Here is an 18673-nt window from a genome sequence, read left to right as displayed (position 1 = left end):
CAAAGTGTTCCTCCGGTAAACGGGAGTTGCATAATCTCATAGTCATAGGAACATGTATAAGTCATGAAGAAAGCAATAGCAACATACTAAACGATCGGGTGCTAAGCTAATGGAATGGGTCATGTCAATCAGATCATTCAACTAATGATGTGACCTCGTTAATCAAATAACAACTCATTGTTCATGGTCAGGAAACATAACCATCTTTGATTAACGAGCTAGTCAAGTAGAGGCATACTAGTGACACTTTATTTGTCTATGTATTCACACATGTATTATGTTTCTGGTTAATACAATTCTAGCATGAATAATAAACATTTATCATGATTATAAGGAAATAAATATTAACTTTATTATTGCCTCTAGGGCATATTTCCTTCATAGTAGAGGGTCGTCCCTCCCCCTCCTCCACTCCTTTATATACGGGGGAGGGGGGCACCCCATAGACACACAATTTGATCATTGATCTCTTAGCCGTGTGCGGTGCCCCCCTCCACCATAATCCACCTCGGTCATATCGTAGCGGTGCTTAGGCGAAGCCCTGTTCCGGTAGAATCATCATCACCATCATCACGTCGTCGTGCTGACGAAGCTCTCCCTCGACACTCTGTTGGATCGTGAGTTCATGGGTCGTCACCGAGCCGAACGTGTGCAGATCGCGGAGGTGTCGTACCTTCGGCGCTAGGATCGGTCGATCGTAAAGACATACGACTACATCAACCGCATTGTCATAACGCTTCTGCTTACGGTCTATGAGGGTACGTGGACAACACTCTTCCCTCTCGTTGCTATGCATCACCATGATCTTGCGTGTGCGTAGGATTTTTTTTGAAATTACTGCATTCCCCAACAGTGGCATCCGAGTCAGGTTTATGCGTAGATGTTATATGCACGAGTAGAACACAAAGGAGTTGTGGGCATGGGTATATACATATTGATTGCCGTCACTAGTTTTTTCTTGATTCGACGGTATTGTTGCATGAAGCGGCCCAGACCGACATTACGCGTGCGCTCACGCGAGACTGGTTCTACCGACGTGCTTTGCACACAGGTGGCTGCTGGGTGTCAGTTTCTCCAACTTTAGTTGAATCGGATTCAATGAACAGGGTTCTTTCTGAAGATCAAAAAGCAATCACTATACCGTGTTGTGGTTTTTGATGTGTAGGTAAGAATGGTTCTTGCTCAGCCCGTAGCAGCCACGTAAAACTTGCAACAACAAAGTAGAGGACGTCTAACTTGTTTTTGCAGGGAATGTTGTGATGTGATATGGTCAAGACATGATGCTAAATTTTATTGTATGAGATGATCATGTTTTGTAACACAGTTATCGGCAACTGGCAGGAGCCATATGGTTGTCGTTTTATTGTATGAAATGCAATCGCCATGTAATTGTTTTACTTTATCACTAAGCGGTAGCGATAGTCGTAGAAGCAATAGTTGGCGAGACAACAACGATGCTTCGGTGGAGATCAAGGTGTCAAGCCAGTGATGATGGTGATCATGGCAGTGCTTTGGAGATGGAGATCAAAGGCACAAGATGATGATGGCCATATCATATCACTTATATTGATTGCATGTGATGTTTATCCTTTATGCATATTATTTTGCTTAGTTCGGCGGTAGCATTATAAGATGATCTCTCACTAAATTCCAATGTATAAAGTGTTCTCCCTGAGTATGCACCGTTGCTACAGTTTGTCGTGCCGAGACACCACGTGATGATCGGGTGTGATAAGCTCTACGTTCACATACAACGGGTGCAAACCAGTTTTGCACACGCAGAATACTCACGTTAAACTTGACGAGCCTAGCATATGCAAATATGGCCTCGGAACACTGAGACCAAAAGGTCGAGCGTGAATCATATAGAAGATATGATCAACATATTGATGTTCACCATTGAAAACTACTCCATCTCACGTGATGATCGGACATGGTTTAGTTGATATGGATCACGTGATCACTTGGATGATTAGAGAGATGTCTATCTAAGTGGGATTTCTTAATTAATTTGATTAATTAAACTTTAATTTATCATGAACTTAGTACCTGATAGTATTTTGCATGTCTATGTTGTTGTAGATAGATGGCCCGTGCTATTGTTCCATTGAATTTTAATGCATTCCTAGAGAAAGCTAAGTTGAAAGATGATGGTAGCAACTACACGGACTGGTTCCGTAACTTGAGGATTATCCTCATTGCTGCATAGAAGAATTACGTTCTGGAAGCACCGCTAGGTGACAAACTCGCTGCAGGAGCAACGCCAGATGTTGTGAACACCTGGCAGAGCAAAGCTGATGACTACTCGATAGTTCAGTGTGCCATGCTTTACGGCTTAGAACCTGGACTTCAACGACGTTTTGTACGTCATGGAGCATATGAGATGTTCCAGGAGTTGAAGTTAATATGTCAAGAAAATGCCCGGATTGAGAGATATGAAGTCTCCAATAAGTTCTACAACTGCAAAATGGAGGAGAATGGTTCTGTCTGTGAACATATACTCAAAATGTCTGGGTACCACAACCACATGACTCAACTGAGAGTTAATCTTCCTGATGATGGTGTCATTGACAGAGTTCTTCAATCACTGCCACCAAGCTACTAGAGCTTCGTGATGAACTATAATATGCAAGGGATGGATAAGACGATTCCTGAGCTCTTCGCAATGCTAAAGGCTGCGGAGGTAGAAATCAAGAAGGAGCATCAAGTGTTGATGGTCAACAAGACCACCAATTTCAAGAAAAAGGGTAAAGGGAAGAAGGGGAACTTCAAGAAGAATAGAAAGCCAGTTGCTGCTCAAGTGAAGAAACCCAAGTCTGGACCTAAGCCTGAGACTGAGTGCTTCTACTGCAAAGGAACTGGTCACTGGAAGCGAAACTGCCCCAAGTATTTGGCGGAGAAGAAGGATGGCAAAGTGAAAGGTATATTCGATATACATGGTTCCGGATGATTGGGTATTTTCCTGAGTACCGGGAGGTTACCAGAGCCCTGCGGGGAGTATATGGGCCTTATTGGGCTTTAGGGGAAAGAGAGAGGGGCTGCCTAGGGCAGGTCGTGCGCCCCCCCCCCCAAGGCCTAGTCTGAATTGGACTAGGGGGAGGGGTGGTGCCGCCTCCTTCCTTCTCTTCTCTCCTTCCCTTCCTCCTCTCCTACTCCTACTTGGAAAGGGGGGAATCCTACTCCCGGTGGGAGTAGGACTCCCTAGGGCACGCCATAGTAGAGGGCCGGCCTGTAATGCCCCGAGACCGTTACGCTAGGTGTCTTATAGTTATTCGCTGTTGTTGCCTTGTCAGTCGCTTGCATGTTGCATCTTGCCATGTCATCATGTGCATTGCATCATCATGTTTTTCAAAACTTCCATCCTTCCGGGTTCCGCCAGTTCTCTCCGTTGTCCATTCTGAGCCCACACACACTTGCACGCGCCTGCGACACCTTCGAAATATTATTTTATAAGTGGCTGGAAAATTTTCTCGGAATGGGTTGGAAGTTGGCATGCGGTGTTGTTATGTTGTCAGTAGGCCGCCTGCCATGTTTCGTCGCATTCAGAGCTCGTTTGATAGCCCAACCGTTAAACATATAGCAGCATTGTAGCCGGTCATACGTCGGACGTTTTCAGTCTCTGTAAACAGTTGCCGGGCTGCACTCCTTCCCTCTCATCTTAGTCCAACCCCCTCTACACAGTCCATCTAGCCCATCGACCTACCCCTCTGCCCCGGGCCGTCCGATGATGATCGAATGGTCTGAAAACAAATGAAAACCCCCCTAACCTAATCCAATAACATATATAAAGAGAGCAACCCTAAATTTTAGGGGAGCTGTCCCATCCTCCACTCTTCGCCGCCGCCACTTCAAATCATCTCGGGATCATCGCAAGATCCACCTCATTTTTCCCCATCCACCCAAATGGCAGCCTCCTCTGCCTTCCCGATCCACCCATCGATCCACCCCCACCGAGCTCCTCTGCTCGACCCCCAGACCCTGCGTCGCCTCCGGCCACCTCTAGCCGCCTCTCCGCTGACCCCGCGCCGCCCCGTCACGCCACCTCTCCCTTCCCTTCCTTCCTCCTATTTTCTTCCTTCTCTCACATCTGGCTCCCTCTCTATTTTCCTCGCAGGAGCCCGCCATGGGGGAATTTCAAGCAGCTCCGCCCCCGAACCTCCCTAGCGCTCCTCCTCGCGACCCGCCGCCCCGGCGAACCACACCGCCGGCACCACCAGACCACCCTCTCCTTCAGCGTCAAGCCCTGCTCGTCATCACCCGCTCGCGCCTGCACCAAGGGCCCCCTTCCTCCTCCAGCTTCCCTGCAGCCACGCATACACCTCCTACCCGAGCCATCCCATCCGCCGCCTCCCATGCGCTGCCGTCCAGGACCCCGACAGGTCACGCCATGCGTCGGAGATGGAGCTCCGCAGGAGTTCGCCGCCGCCAATTGCCTCGCTCTGGCCAGAACGAGCCGTCCCCGGCCTCCTCGTCAGACCGGCTCCCCTCCGCCAAGTCCTACATCGTCGTCCAGGCCCCGACGGCCTCAACCCCTGCCTTTTATCACGTCGCCCGCGCGAGCCCTCCTCTGCTTCGCCTTCGCCGGAACCGCGCCATCCTGTCGCTCGCCGGAGTCCCACGCACCCCTGCGTCGTCGCTGCCTTCTGACGAGCACGAGCTCGATCCCCTGCTTCCCTGCATCGAAGGAACCAGGCACGTTGACTGCGCCTGGACCGGCCTCGCCTAGGCCCAGCACCATCCTCCCTCTGCTCGGCCGAACGCCTTAAAGCCCAGCCGGCCTGTCTCCACCTCTCCAACGAGCTGGGCTTGGCCCTTGGGTGAGCGCCCACAACCCCTCCTCTCTGTTGGGCCAGACGGATTCGGCCCGTTGATGTTTTTTTCCTTGGTTGCGAATTCTACCAATTATCTAGAGATTTACAGTTTTGTAGATTAGTCCCTAGGATCATGCTTCTAATAACTTTTCACCCGTGCATCGGAACCCAATAAACTTTACATGCAAAATGCTTAGAATTTCATCTAGTTTCATAATATGCTATTTTCACCTATGTTTAATATGTTTAAAACGTTGTTTTTTAAATTTGCTCAAATGCCATGCTAAAATGTTTTATTTCATAACTAAATAAACGTAGCTCCGATTTCAATAAACTTTATATGTAAATGGGGTAGAAAAATGCATAGATTAACATGGTGGCATTACTTTGCATGTTTAAAAACTCTAAAATATGGTTTAGGGTAGAACAGTTCAACTCTAAAATTTGCATATGAGGATTTTCCGGAATTGTTATTGTTGTTGTTGTTTCCAGCCTCATTTAAACTTGCTTAAATGTGTAGTTTTCATATGCTTCACCCCTTGCCATGTTTAATAACATTTAATTTTGTTGGGTACACAACCGGGAGAGAACTAAATATATGAATGTGGTGTTTCATCGATATGCAACTCGTTGCATATTGAGCTCCACTTAATTTGTAGTTTTGTTTGTGCACTTTGTCATGCCATGCATATTTAAACCGGACATGCATCATACTTGATTGTACATCATGCCATGTTTATGCTTGTGTGTTTACCATGCTGATTGCTTCTTTCTGGGTTGCTTCTCTCGTTAGCTTCGGTTTTGGTCCGGAGTTGTGAGGATTCGTTCGACTACATCCGTTTGTCTTCTTCATGGACTCGTTCTTCTTCATTGCGGGATCTCAGGCAAGATGACCATACCCTCGATATCACTTCTATCTTTGCTTGCTAGTTGTTCGTTCTGTCGCTATGTCGCGCTACCTACCACTTGTTATATCATGCCTCTCATATTGCCATGCCAAGCCTCTAACACACCTTCCTGGCAAACCGTTGTTTGGCTATGTTACCGCTTTTGCTCAGCCCCTCTTATAGCGTTGCTAGTTGCAGGTGAAGTTGAAGTTTATTCCATGTTGGAACATGAATATGTTGGGATATCACAATATCTCTTATTTTAAGTAATGCATCTATATACTTCGTAAAGGATGGAAGGCTCGGCCTTATGCCTGGTGTTTTGTTCCACTCTTGCCGCCCTAGTTTCCGTCATACCAGTGTTATGTTCCTTGATTTTGTGTTCCTTACGCAGTTGGGGTTATGGGACCCCCTTGACAGTTTGCTTTGAATAAAACTCCTCCAGCAAGGCCCAACCTTGGTTTTACATTTGCCTACCTAAGCCTTTTCCCTTGGGTTCTGCAGACTCAAGGGTCATCTTTATTTTAACCCCCTCCCCCCGAGCCAGTGCTCCTCTGAGTGTTGGTCCAAACTAGAGCCCTTTGCAGCGCCACCTCGGGGAAGCTTGAGGGCTGGTTTTAGTTGTACGGATTGCTCATCCGGTGTGCCCTGAGAACGAGATATGTGCAACTCCTATCGGGATTTGTCGGCACATTCGGGCGGCTTTGCTGGTCTTGTTTTACCATTGTCGAAATGTCTTGTAACCGGGATTCCGAGACTGATCGGGTCTTTCCGGGAGAAGGAATATCCTTCATTGACCGTGAGAGCTTGTGATGGGCTAAGTTGGGACACCCGTGCAGCGTATAAACTTTCGAGAGTTGTGCTCGCAGTTATGTGGCATATGGGAATTTGTTAATATCCGGTTGTAGAGAACTTGACACTTGATTTAATTAAAATGAATCAACCGCGTGTGTAGTGATACGTCTCCAACGTATCTATAATTTTTGATTGCTCCATGCTATATTATCTTCTATTTTGGATGTTTATGGGCTTTATTATACACTTTTATATTATTTTTGGGACTAACCTATTAACCTAGAGCCCAGTGCCAGTTTCTGTTTTTTCCTTCTTTTAGAGTATCGCAGAAAAGGAAAATCAAACGGAGTCCAATTGACCTGAAACTTCACGGAACTTATTTTTGGAAGGAAAGCAACCCGGGAGACATGGAGTCCACGTCAAGGAAGCTTCGAGGAATCCACGAGGTAGGGGGGCGCGCCCACCCCCCTGGGCGCGCCCTCCACCTTCATGGGCCCCTCGTGGCCCCCCTAACGTACTTGTTCCGCCTACATATCTCCATATACCCTAAAACTACCGGGGAGCACAATAGATCGGGAGTTCCGCCACCAGAAGCCTCCGTAGCCACCAAAAACCAATCTAGACCCATTCCGGCACCCTGCCGGAGGGGGCAATCCCTCTCCGGTGGCCATCTTCATCATCCCGGTGCTCTCCATGACGAGGAGGGAGTAGTTCTCCCTCGGGGCTGAGGGTATGTACCAGTAGCTATGTGTTTGATCTCTCTCTCTCTCTCTCTCTCTCTCTCGTGTTCTTGAGGTGATACGATCTTGATGTATCGCGAGCTTTGCTATTATATTTGGATCCTATGATGTTTCTTCCCCCCTCTACTCTCTTGTAATGGATTGAGTTTCCCTTTGAAGTTATCTTATCGGATTGAGTCTTTAAAGATTTGAGAACACTGGATGTATGTCTTGCCGTGCGTATCTGTGGTGACAATGGGATACCACGTGATTCACTTGATGTATGTTTTGGTGATCAACTTGCGGGTTCCGCACCTAAGCATAGGGGTTGGCACACATTTTCGTCTTAACTCTCCGGTAGAAACTTTGGGGCACTTTTTGAGGTCCTTTGTGCTGGTTTGAATAGATGAATCTGAGATTGTGTGATGCATATCGTATAATCATACCCACGGATACTTGAGGTGACATTGGAGTATCTAGGTGACATTAGGGTTTTGGTTGATTTGTGTCTTAAGGTGTTATTCTAGTACGAACTCTAGGGCTGTTTGTGACACTTACAGGAATAGCCCAACGGATTGATTGGAAAGAATAACTTTGAGGTGGTTTCGTACCCTACCATAATCTCTTCGTTCGTTCTCCGCTATTAGTGACTTTTGAGTGACTCTTTGTTGCATGTTGAGGGATAGTTATGTGATCCAATTATGTTATTATTGTTGAGGGAACTTGCACTAGCGAAAGTATGAACCCTAGGCCTTGTTTCAACGCATTGCAATAACGTTTACGCTCACTTTTATCATTAGTTACCTTGCTGTTTTTATATTTTCAGATTACAAAAACCATTATCTACTATCCATATTGCACTTGTATCACCATCTCTTCGCCGAACTAGTGCACCTATACAATTTACCATTGTATTGGGTGTGTTGGGGACACAAGAGACTCTTTGTTATTTGGTTGCAGGGTTGCTTGAGAGAGACCATCTTCATCCTACGCCTCCTACGGATTGATAAACCTTAGGTCATCCACTTGAGGGAAATTTGCTACTGTCCTACAAACCTCTGCACTTGGAGGCCCAACGACGTCTACAAGAAGAAGGTTGTGTAGTAGACATCAAGCTCTTTTCTGGCGCCGTTGCCGGGGAGGTGAGTGCTTGAAGGTATATCTTTAGATCTTGCAATCGAGTCTTTTAGTTTCTTGTTTTATCACTAGTTTTGTTTATAAAAGAAAATTACAAAAAATGGAATTGAGTCTACCTCATACGCTTCATCTTTTTAATATGTTTCGTGAGTATGATGGGAAGAAAATTGTGCCGAAGTGTTAGAAGAAGAATGCATTAAAATGTTTGGCACTAAATCTTTGAATGATGAGCATGATTGCAATGTTGTTAGTATGAACTCCTTGAATATCCATGGTACTAATGATGATTGCACTAGTTATGATGAAAATGTCTCCTATAAACATGTAAATTTTTGTGTAGTGCATTGGGTTTGTAAGTACACACCAAATAGGGAAGATAGATATTGCAAGAGGCATAAGTACTTAGAAACTAAATTGTTGCAAGAAAGGCTAGATGATTGTGCTGAAAATTTAAATTTTCTTGGCCATACTTGTGAGCTTTGCAATGAACGTGGTCATTTAACCATCCGATGCAAATTGTTTCATGATCTAATCGTGTCCAAAAATTATGATGAGTTGATTTCCCTTGCACATTATAATGAACTTAGCTTGCTTATGGGTTGTGAATAAATGAAACATATAACTGGGGATCTTCCAGAATTTGCCCGTTATAAACTGCTTGGCTTTGATCTAGAGGAACTTTATATGTATTGTGCGGTGAATTGCATTGAAAATCCTTATATTGCCAATTACATAAAGAAAAGAAAACAAATAGAGGATGAAGAGAATACTAACGAAAGGGAAGAGACTTCTCAATACCCTTGTATTATTTCTTATGATGAATCGGGTAACGAGGAGGAGCCTCCTATTGAACCAATCTCATTAATAAGGAGCTCCAAAATAGGATTGAACCCACACATGATGTGGTGAAGAAGAAGAAAATAAAAAGGAAGAGAGGTAAAAAGATATCTCTCCCAAATAATGCTGCTCATATTACTATTATGCCTAATGAAAATATAATTGTGGAAGATAATGATACTTCTTATGATCTTGAAAATCTTTTTGGCACTTGCTTGGAAGAATATGATAATTGCTATACTATTGATGCTATCCAAACTATTAATGACGAGAGTGATTATGCTTATGATATGAAAAGGCCCAAGCTTGGGGATGCTATGTTTGATGAAGATGATGTTTTTGAGAATATATTTGCTGCAATTAATGTTTGTCCCAATCTTGGGGAAGCTATGTTTAATGACGATATTTTTAGTCTCCCAAGTTTTGACATGCAAATTTATAATGATGATAGCATGCCTCCTACCTATGATGATTATTGTGATGATACTTATGCTATAAAAAGTAGTGATTATATTTATAAAACTTGTCATGATTATGATTACCCTTTTTCTGAACATTACTCTTTTAGTGTGGAAACAATTTATAGTATTCGAGTCTCTTATGATACTCCCACTATTCCGAATGAGAAGAATCTTGCTTATGTGGAGAGTAATAAAAATTCTATGCTTGTAGATCATGAAAAGAATGCTTTAGGTGCTGGTTATATTGTTGAATTTGTTCATGATGCTACTGAAAATTATTATGAGGGAGGAATATATGCTTGTAGGAATTGCAATAATACCAAGTTTCCTCTCTATGTGCTTAAAATCTTGAAGTTTTGCTTGCTTTACCTTCCTATGCTAATTGACTATTGTTTCCATAAGTTGTTTGCTAAAAAAATCCATATGCATAGGAAGTGGGTTAGACTTAAATGTGTTAGTCATATTCTTCATGATGCTCTCTTTATGTTTCAATTCTTATATTTTATATGAGCATCATTGAAATCATCATGCCTAGCTAGGGGCGTTAAACGATAGCGCTTGTTGGGAGGAAACCCAATTTTATTTTTGTTCCTTGATTTTTTCTCTTGTTTACTAATAAATAATTCATCTAGCCTCTGTTTAGATGTGGTTTTATTCTTTTAATTAGTGTTTGTGCCAAGTAGAACCGTTGGGAAGACTTGGGGAAAGTCTTGTTGATCTTGCTGTAAAAAACAGAAACATTAGTGCTCACGAGAATTGCTGCCATTTTTTATTAGAGAGTGCTATTTAGTTAATTATTTTTGCAGATGATTAATAGATAAATTCCTCACGTCCAGAAATTTATTTTAGAATTTTTGGGGTTCCAGAAGTTTACGTTAGATACAGATTACTACAGACTGTTCTGTTTTTTACAGATTCTGTTTTTCGTGTGTTGTTTGCTTATTTTGATGAATCTATGGCTAGTAAAATAGTTTATAAACCATAGAGAAGTTGGAATGCATTAGGTTTAAAACCAATATAAATAAATAATGAGTTCATTACAGTACCTTGAAGTGGTGTTTTGTTTTCTTTCGCTAACGGAGCTCACGAGATTTTCTATTTAAGTTTTGTGTTGTGAAGTTTTCATGTTTTGGGTAAAGATTCGATGGACCATGGAATAAGGAGTGGCAAGAGCCTAAGCTTGGGGATTCCCAAGGAACCCCAAGGTAATATTCAAGGACAACCAAGAGCTTAAGCTTTGGGATGCCCCGGATGGCATCCCCTCTTTCGTCTTCGTTCATCGGTAACTTTACTTGGAGCTATATTTTTATTCGCCACATGGTATGTGTTTTGCTTGGAGCGTCATTTTATTTTATTTTAGTTTCGCTTGCTGTTTGAATAAAATACCAAGATATTAAATTCTTAAATGATAGAGTCTTCACATAGTTGCATAGTTATTCGACTACTCATTGATCTTCGCTTATATCTTTTGGAGTAGTTTGTCGTTGCTCTAGTGCTTCACTTATATCCTTCTAGAGCATGGTGGTAGTTTTATTTTGAAGAAATAGATGAACTATCATGCTTCACTTAGATTATTTTGAGAGTCTTAAATAGCATGGTAATTTTCTTTAAATCCTAATGCTAGGTATTCAAGATTAGTAAAAATTTCTGATGAGTGTTTTGAATACTAAGAGAAGTTTGATGCTTGATGATTGTTTTGAGATAGGGAGGTAATAATATCAAAGTCGTGCTAGTTGAGTAGTTGTGAATTTGAGGAATACTTGTGTTGAAGTTTGCAAGTCCCGTAGCATGCACGTATGGTAAACGTTATGTAACAAATTTGAAACACGAGGTGTTATTTGATTGTCTTCCTTATGAGTGGCGGTCGGGGACGAGCGATGGTCTTTTCCTACCAATCTATCCCCCTAGGAGCATGCACATAGTGCCGAGGTTTTTGATGACTTGTAGATTTTTGCAATAAGTATGTGAGTTCTTTATGACTAATGTTGAGTCCATGGATCATACGCACTCTTACCCTTCCATCATTGCTAGCCTCTTCGGTACCGTGCATTGCCCTTTCTCACATTGAGAGTTGGTGCAAAATTCGCCGGTGCATCCAAACCCCGTGATATGATACGCTCTTTCACACATAAACCTCCTTATATCTTCCTCAAAACAGCCACCATACCTACCTATTATGGCATTTCCATAGCCATTCCGAGATATATTGCCATGCAACTTTCCACCGTTCCGTTTATTATGACACACATCATCATTGTCATATTGCTTTGCATGATCATGTAGTTGACATCGTATTTGTGGCAAAGCCACCGTTCATAATTTTTCATACATGTCACACTTGATTCATCGCAATCCCGGTACACCGCCGGAGGCATTCATATAGAGTCATATCTTGTTCTAAGTATCGAGTTGTAATTCTTGAGTTGTAAGTAAATAGAAGTGTGATGATCATCATCCATAGAGTATTGTCCCCAAAAAAGGAAAGGCCAAATAAAAAAATAAAATAAATAAATAAAAGGGACAATGCTACTATCCTTTTTCCACACTTGTGCTTCAAAGTAGCACCATAATCTTTATGATAGAGAGTCTCTTGTTTTGTCACTTTCATATACTAGTGGGAATTTTTCATTATAGAACTTGGCTTGTATATTACAACAATGGGCCTCCTCAAGTGCCCTAGGTCTTCGTGAGCAAGCAAGTTGGATGCACACCCACTTAGTTTCTTTTGTTGAGCTTTCATACATTTATAGCTCTAGTGCATCCGTTGCATGGCAATCCCTATTCCTTGCATTGACATAAATTGATGGGCATCTCCCTAGCCCATTGATTAGCCGCGTCGATGTGAGACTTTCTCCTTTTTGTCTTCTCCACATAACCCCCTCATTATATTCTATTCCACCCATAGTGCTATGTCAATGGCTCGCGCTCATATATTGCATAAAGGTTTATGAGTTTGAGATTACTAAAGTATGAAACAATTGCTTGGCTTGTCATTGGGGTTGTGCATGATGAGAGTATTCTTGTGTGACGAAAATGGAGCATGACTAAACTATATGATTTTGTAGGGATGAACTTTCTTTGGCCATGTTATTTTGAGAGGACATGATTGCTTAGTTAGTATGCTTGAAGTATTATTATTTTTATGTTAATATGAACTTTTATCTTGAATCTTTCGGATCTGAATATTCATATCACAATTTAGAAGAATTACATTGAAATTATGCCAAGTAGCACTCCGCATCAAAAAATTTGTTTTTATCATTTACCTACTCGAGGACGAGCATGAATTAAGCTTGGGGATGCTAATACGTCTCCAACGTATCTATAATTTTTTATTGCTCCATGCTATATTATCTTATGTTTTGGATGTTTATGGGCTTTAATATACACTTTTATATTATTTTTGGGACTAACCTATTAACCTAGAGCCCAGTGCCAGTTTCTGTTTTTTTCCTTGTTTTAGAGTATCGCAGAAATGGAAAATCAAACGGAGTCCAATTGACCTGAAACTTCACGGAACTTATTTTTGGAAGGAAAGCAACCCGGAGGATTTGGAGTCCACGTCAAGGAAGCTTCGAGGAAGCCACGAGGTAGGGGGCGCGCCCTCCACCCTCATGGGCCCCTCGTGCCCCCCCCTGACGTACTTCTTCCGCCTATATATCTCCATATACCCTAAAACTACCGGGGAGCACAATAGATCGGGAGTTCCGCCGCCAGAAGCCTCCATAGCCACCAAAAACCAATCTAGACCCGTTCCGGCACCCTGCTGGAGGGGGCAATCCCTCTCCGGTGGCCATCTTCATCATCCCGGTGCTCTCCATGACGAGGAGGGAGTAGTTCTCTCTCGGGGCTGAGGGTATGTACCAGTAGCTATGTGTTTGATCTCTCTCTCTCTCTCTCTCATGTTCTTGAGGTGATACGATATTGATGTATCGCGAGCTTTGCTATTATATTTGGATCCTATGATGTTTCTTCCCCCCTCTACTCTCTTGTAATGGATTGAGTTTCCCTTTGAAGTTATCTTATCAGATTGAGTCTTTAAAGATTTGACAACACTGGATGTATGTCTTGCCGTGCGTACCTATGGCGACAATGGGATACCACGTGATTCACTTGATGTATGTTTTGGTGATCAACTTGCGGGTTCCTCCCATGAACCTAAGCATAGGGGTTGGCACACGTTTTCGTCTTGACTCTCCGGTAGAAACTTTGGGGCACTCTTTGAGGTCCTTTTTGTTGGTTTGAATAGATGAATCTGAGATTGTGTGATGCATATCGTATAATCATACCCACGGATACTTGAGGTGACATTGGAGTATCTAGGTGACATTAGGGTTTTGGTTGATTTGTGTCTTAAGGTGTTATTCTAGTATGAACTCTAGGGCTGTTTGTGACACTTATATGAATAGCCCAACGGATTGATTGGAAAGAATAACTTTGAGGTGGTTTCGTACCCTACCATAATCTCTTCATTCGTTCTTCGCTATTAGTGACTTTGGAGTGACTCTTTGTTGCATGTTGAGGGATAGTTATGTGATCCAATTATGTTATTATTGTTGAGGGAACTTGCACTAGCGAAAGTATGAACCCTAGGCCTTATTTCCACGCATTGCAATACCATTTATGCTCACTTTTATCACTTGCTACCTTGCTGTTTTTATATTTTCAGATTACAAAAACTATATTCTACTATCCATATTGCACTTGTATCACCATCACTTCGCCGAACTAGTGCACCTATACAATTTACCATTCTATTGGGTGTGTTGGGGACACAAGAGACTCTTTGTTATTTGGTTGCAGGGTTGCTTGAGAGAGACCATCTTCATCCTACGCCTCCTACGGATTGATAAACCTTAGGCCATCCACTTGAGGGAAATTTGCTACTGTCCTACAAACCTCTGCACTTGGAGGCCCAACAACGTCTACAAGAAGAAGGTTGTGTAGTAGACATCATGTAGCCGTGATGATCTCTTTTCGGCGGAGTCCGGGAAGTGAACATGGTCTTGTGTTATGCTTGAACGTAAGCAGTTTTAGGATCACTTCTAGCTTCACGACCGTTGCGTAGCTTCTCATCTTACTCTTATTTGCGTATGTTAGCCACCATATTTGCTTAGCGCTTGCTGCAGCTCCACCTCACTACCTTATCCTACCCATAAGCTTAAATAGTCTTGATCTCACGGGTGTGAGATTGCTGAGTCCTCGTGATTCATAGAGACTTCCAAACAGTTGCAGGTGCCGATGATACCAGTGTAGGTGGCGCAACCCAGCTCAAGTGGGAGCTCGATGAAGATCTTGGTCATTGTTATGTGTCTTTTCCGGTTGATCAGTAGTGGTGCCCAGTTGGCACGATCGGGGATCTAGCATTTGGGGCTGTCTTCCTTTATTTTGGTTCCGTAGTCGGACCTTGATTGTACTCTGGATGATGTATGTTTAACTTGTTATTTGTGTGAAGTGGTGATTGTAAGCCAACTCTTTATCCCTTTCTTATTCAGTACATGGGATTGTGTGAAGATTACCCCTCTTGCGACAAAACCACCATGCGTTTATGCCTCTAAGTCGTGCCTCGACACGTGGGAGATATAGCCACATCATGGGCGTTACCAGTTGGTAATCAGAGCCATCCCCAACTTAGGAGCCCCCTGCTTGATCAAATCGCTGACATTGTTCAGTCTAGAACAAAATGTTTTGAGTCTTAGGATTATATATATATCGGAGAGTAGGATTCTTTTACTCCTTAGTCCCTTCGTCGCTTTGGTGAGCTCGCCCGACATAGATGTTTTGACTTTCCTCTCCTCAAATTTCACGAATTTTTTTTAGGATCACGCAGGTATCTTGGGATCGTTTCGATAGTCTTGTGACGAGAACATTGTTCTTGGTGCCTCCTGACATTTAGGGGTTGTGGCAGTGTCCCGGGGAGTTGAGCTCCGAGGTGTTGTCGTCACAATTTTATCGTTGCAGTTCTGGAATACCTGAGTTCACCAACATAAAAAATCTCTTTTATGCAGTTGTTGGTGAGATAACCTCGACGCCACGCAGTACTGGGGCAGGAGTTCGGGAGTGTTGCCATAACTCGTATAACGGATGCTTTTCGAAGGTTGAGGTACATGATTTCCGAAGGTTTCTTGGTCATGTGTTGAAGGATGGATACAGTTGGATGTAGGGATTGTTAGTTTGGGTGAGATATTATGCTTCCCTTGTATCCCCAAAAACAGATTGCATAACTAGAAAGTTTCGGGATTTTATAGGTGGTAATTCAAGTAGCTCCTAGGATATCTTTCCGACAGATGCATGATATGAGATTGGGGTTCGTCGTCTAGTGGTCCGCCTATCCACGGTTGGTTTTACAGTGGTCTCATTCTGTCTTAAAGAGTCCTTGACTATGCTGACTCGGGGACGCTTCGTATGTCATGTGCACTGCCTTGTACATGATGGTGATGTACAATCGAGCCCGTGTGGGCCCCACCATGAAAATTTCAGATGAAATCTCTATCATATGTTTGTTTCTGGCTTATTTTGCAAGTCAATCCTTTGTTTTGTTTTGAGTTGTGGTATTCGAGTTGCTTTGATGTCAAGTGTTAATCCATACCTTCCCTAAATGGTGTTCTCATATTTCTATGGGAGTGCTAATCCTTCTTGATCATCGAGGTTGCCATGTTAATTCTTTTTCAACCGGCGTGCTTCTCTTCAAGTGGATCCGATCATTTCAACATCTGCAAGATCAACCCTAAGTTTTCTCAATGGTATCCTTTCCATCTGCCCAAGTTGCCTTTGTTTTTCCCGCCCTCCCACCCTTTTCTGCAAGGACTCAGATTTCTTAATCAAGTATCCATTTTATTGATGTGAAGTATCTTCACTCTTTTCCTTCAATGTTCTTATTCAGTGTTTCTCATGAAGATACTAAGGAAGCTTCAAGTTCATCATTCTTCATTTATTTTCTTTTCCAGTGGATTCAATTCAAGCTTTCCCGATCATATCCTTTCCTCGTTTCAAATGTTTTCTCATGCCGGTGCACCTCTTAATCATCCACTTCTTGCTATTCAATTGTTCCGGAGTGCTGAAGATATCTCGAAGATTCGTGTTTCCACTCTGCATTCGTTCAAGCTCTTTCGAGGATGTTATCTCATTCAAGCCATTTAATTCAACTGGTGCAATCTCTCTTTTCAAGAAATCATTCGAAGGTGTTTCTTTTGAGTGGGCCCTAACCCACAGGTCTTTTCCCAGGATCTTACCTGACTCTTCTAATTTTCCCGGAGTTATTCCCAAATTCATTTCAAAATTTGACGCAAGAATGAATTATCATCAGTCATATGTATTTCTCCAAGATCTTTCAAATTCTTTTCATCGTTGGCTCAACCTCTTCGCTTTTGATTCTCCCGGAGTGTCTAAAAAATTCTTGGTGGTGTTTCTCGTCATCATTCTCGGATTTTGAAGACCGAAGAAGAGTTTCTCTTAAATCTTGCTCCGTTCTCTTGAAGATGTGCATTTTAAGCTTGGTGCCATCCTCTCATAACTGTTTGCGATTGTGAGAATTCTTTTCACCCATCCGGAGTAATTCTGGAGCCTTTTCAGTTTGATTCTTTGGAGCCATCATCTCAGAATTATTCATTCCAGCCTTCAGCTCCCGTTCTACAAATCTTACTGATGCATCGTTCAAGTACCCTCTAATCAACTCGTGATATCTTCGTTCTCTTGTATCTAAATCCCCTCAAGTATCTTCACTCGTTTTCCAAATTCTTCCTGGTGAATTGTGCCTTTGCTATGATCGTTTTCAATTCTTACGGTGGTTCGTCCAACATTCCTTTTCCGTTGTTATCGTATCAATTCATTCGTTCTTCCAGATCCTACCATTGGTTCGTGAAGACCTTATCAAGTTTGCGCTATATCTCTCTTAATCCTTTCTATGAGAATAAGTAATATGCCAAATCCATTGCTTGTCATCAATTTAAATTGGTGAAGGATACGCATAACATAATTCTTATTCTTGCTTCTTTCAAGTGATTGATTCATTCTTCCGGAGTTTGTTCATGATGAGTAAATTCTTGGTTCAAGTGCTTCATACTTTTCCCGAAGTTCCAAGATCTCTCAATTATATCACCATGAAGATTCATCTAAATCATTGCAAGGATTCACCTTGTGTTTTCAACTTCTCTTTCTTTCTATCATCCTTTTAGTACCGGAGTTCTTCATGGAGGCTCTACATGATGGTTCATCAAGGATTTAATTCCTTCTCGAAGTGTTCATCGAGATTCTTTTCAGAGGAGCTCAGGTATTCTTCATCTTGCATTCTGATGTGCAATTCTTTCTACCTTATCCTTTGAGGTGGTGTTATGTCATTCTTGACAATTTCCCTTCGTGTGTCACGATTCAACAGTTGTCAAGAATGAGATAGTTAAACCCATCACTTTCTTCCTTGGAGTTATCTTAGTATAGATTTCACCTAAAGTATTCCATTGGGAATGTTGCTCTTTGTGGTGATTATCTATGATCCAAGTTTTCTCTTTATCACCTCGGTGGAAGAAGCTTTCTATCTTTTCTAGCTCTCAATCAAATCTTTTTCCCGTGAGTGGCAGGTTGTCACCTCATAATTTTGAGATGTTTTCCATAAGCCCACAACAACCTTATTCTTTTGTTGTTGATTTTTCAACAACTCCATTCAATCCTTCTTTCTAAGGATGCCTTCAAATTCATTGGTGGTAGAAGTTATCATTTTTCAAGTTCTTCACATTCTATCAAGTTTTGCCTTCCTTCTCAACTGGAGTGCTGTCTAAAATCTTCCTTACCCATTGTGCCATTCTTTCAATAGTTCCGGAGGCAGTGTGTTGTTGATTTCATCAAGTATCCTCTCATCTTGTCAACTTCATGTTCAGTTCCTTCCATTTACAGTCGGAGTGTTGTCCAAATTATATCATTCTTATTTCTTCTCTATCTTGTTTTAACCGGAGTGTTGTGGCTATCATTCCTCTTCTAACCGGAGTCTCATCCAAGTGCTTTCTTTTTGCCAAGTTCATATTCTATGCCTTCCA

This window comes from Triticum urartu, chromosome 2A (genome assembly GCF_056163025.1).
Source record: "Triticum urartu cultivar PI428250 chromosome 2A, HENAU_Tu73, whole genome shotgun sequence".
Taxonomy (NCBI): Eukaryota; Viridiplantae; Streptophyta; class Magnoliopsida; order Poales; family Poaceae; genus Triticum; species Triticum urartu.
This window is presented reverse-complemented; position numbering follows the sequence as displayed.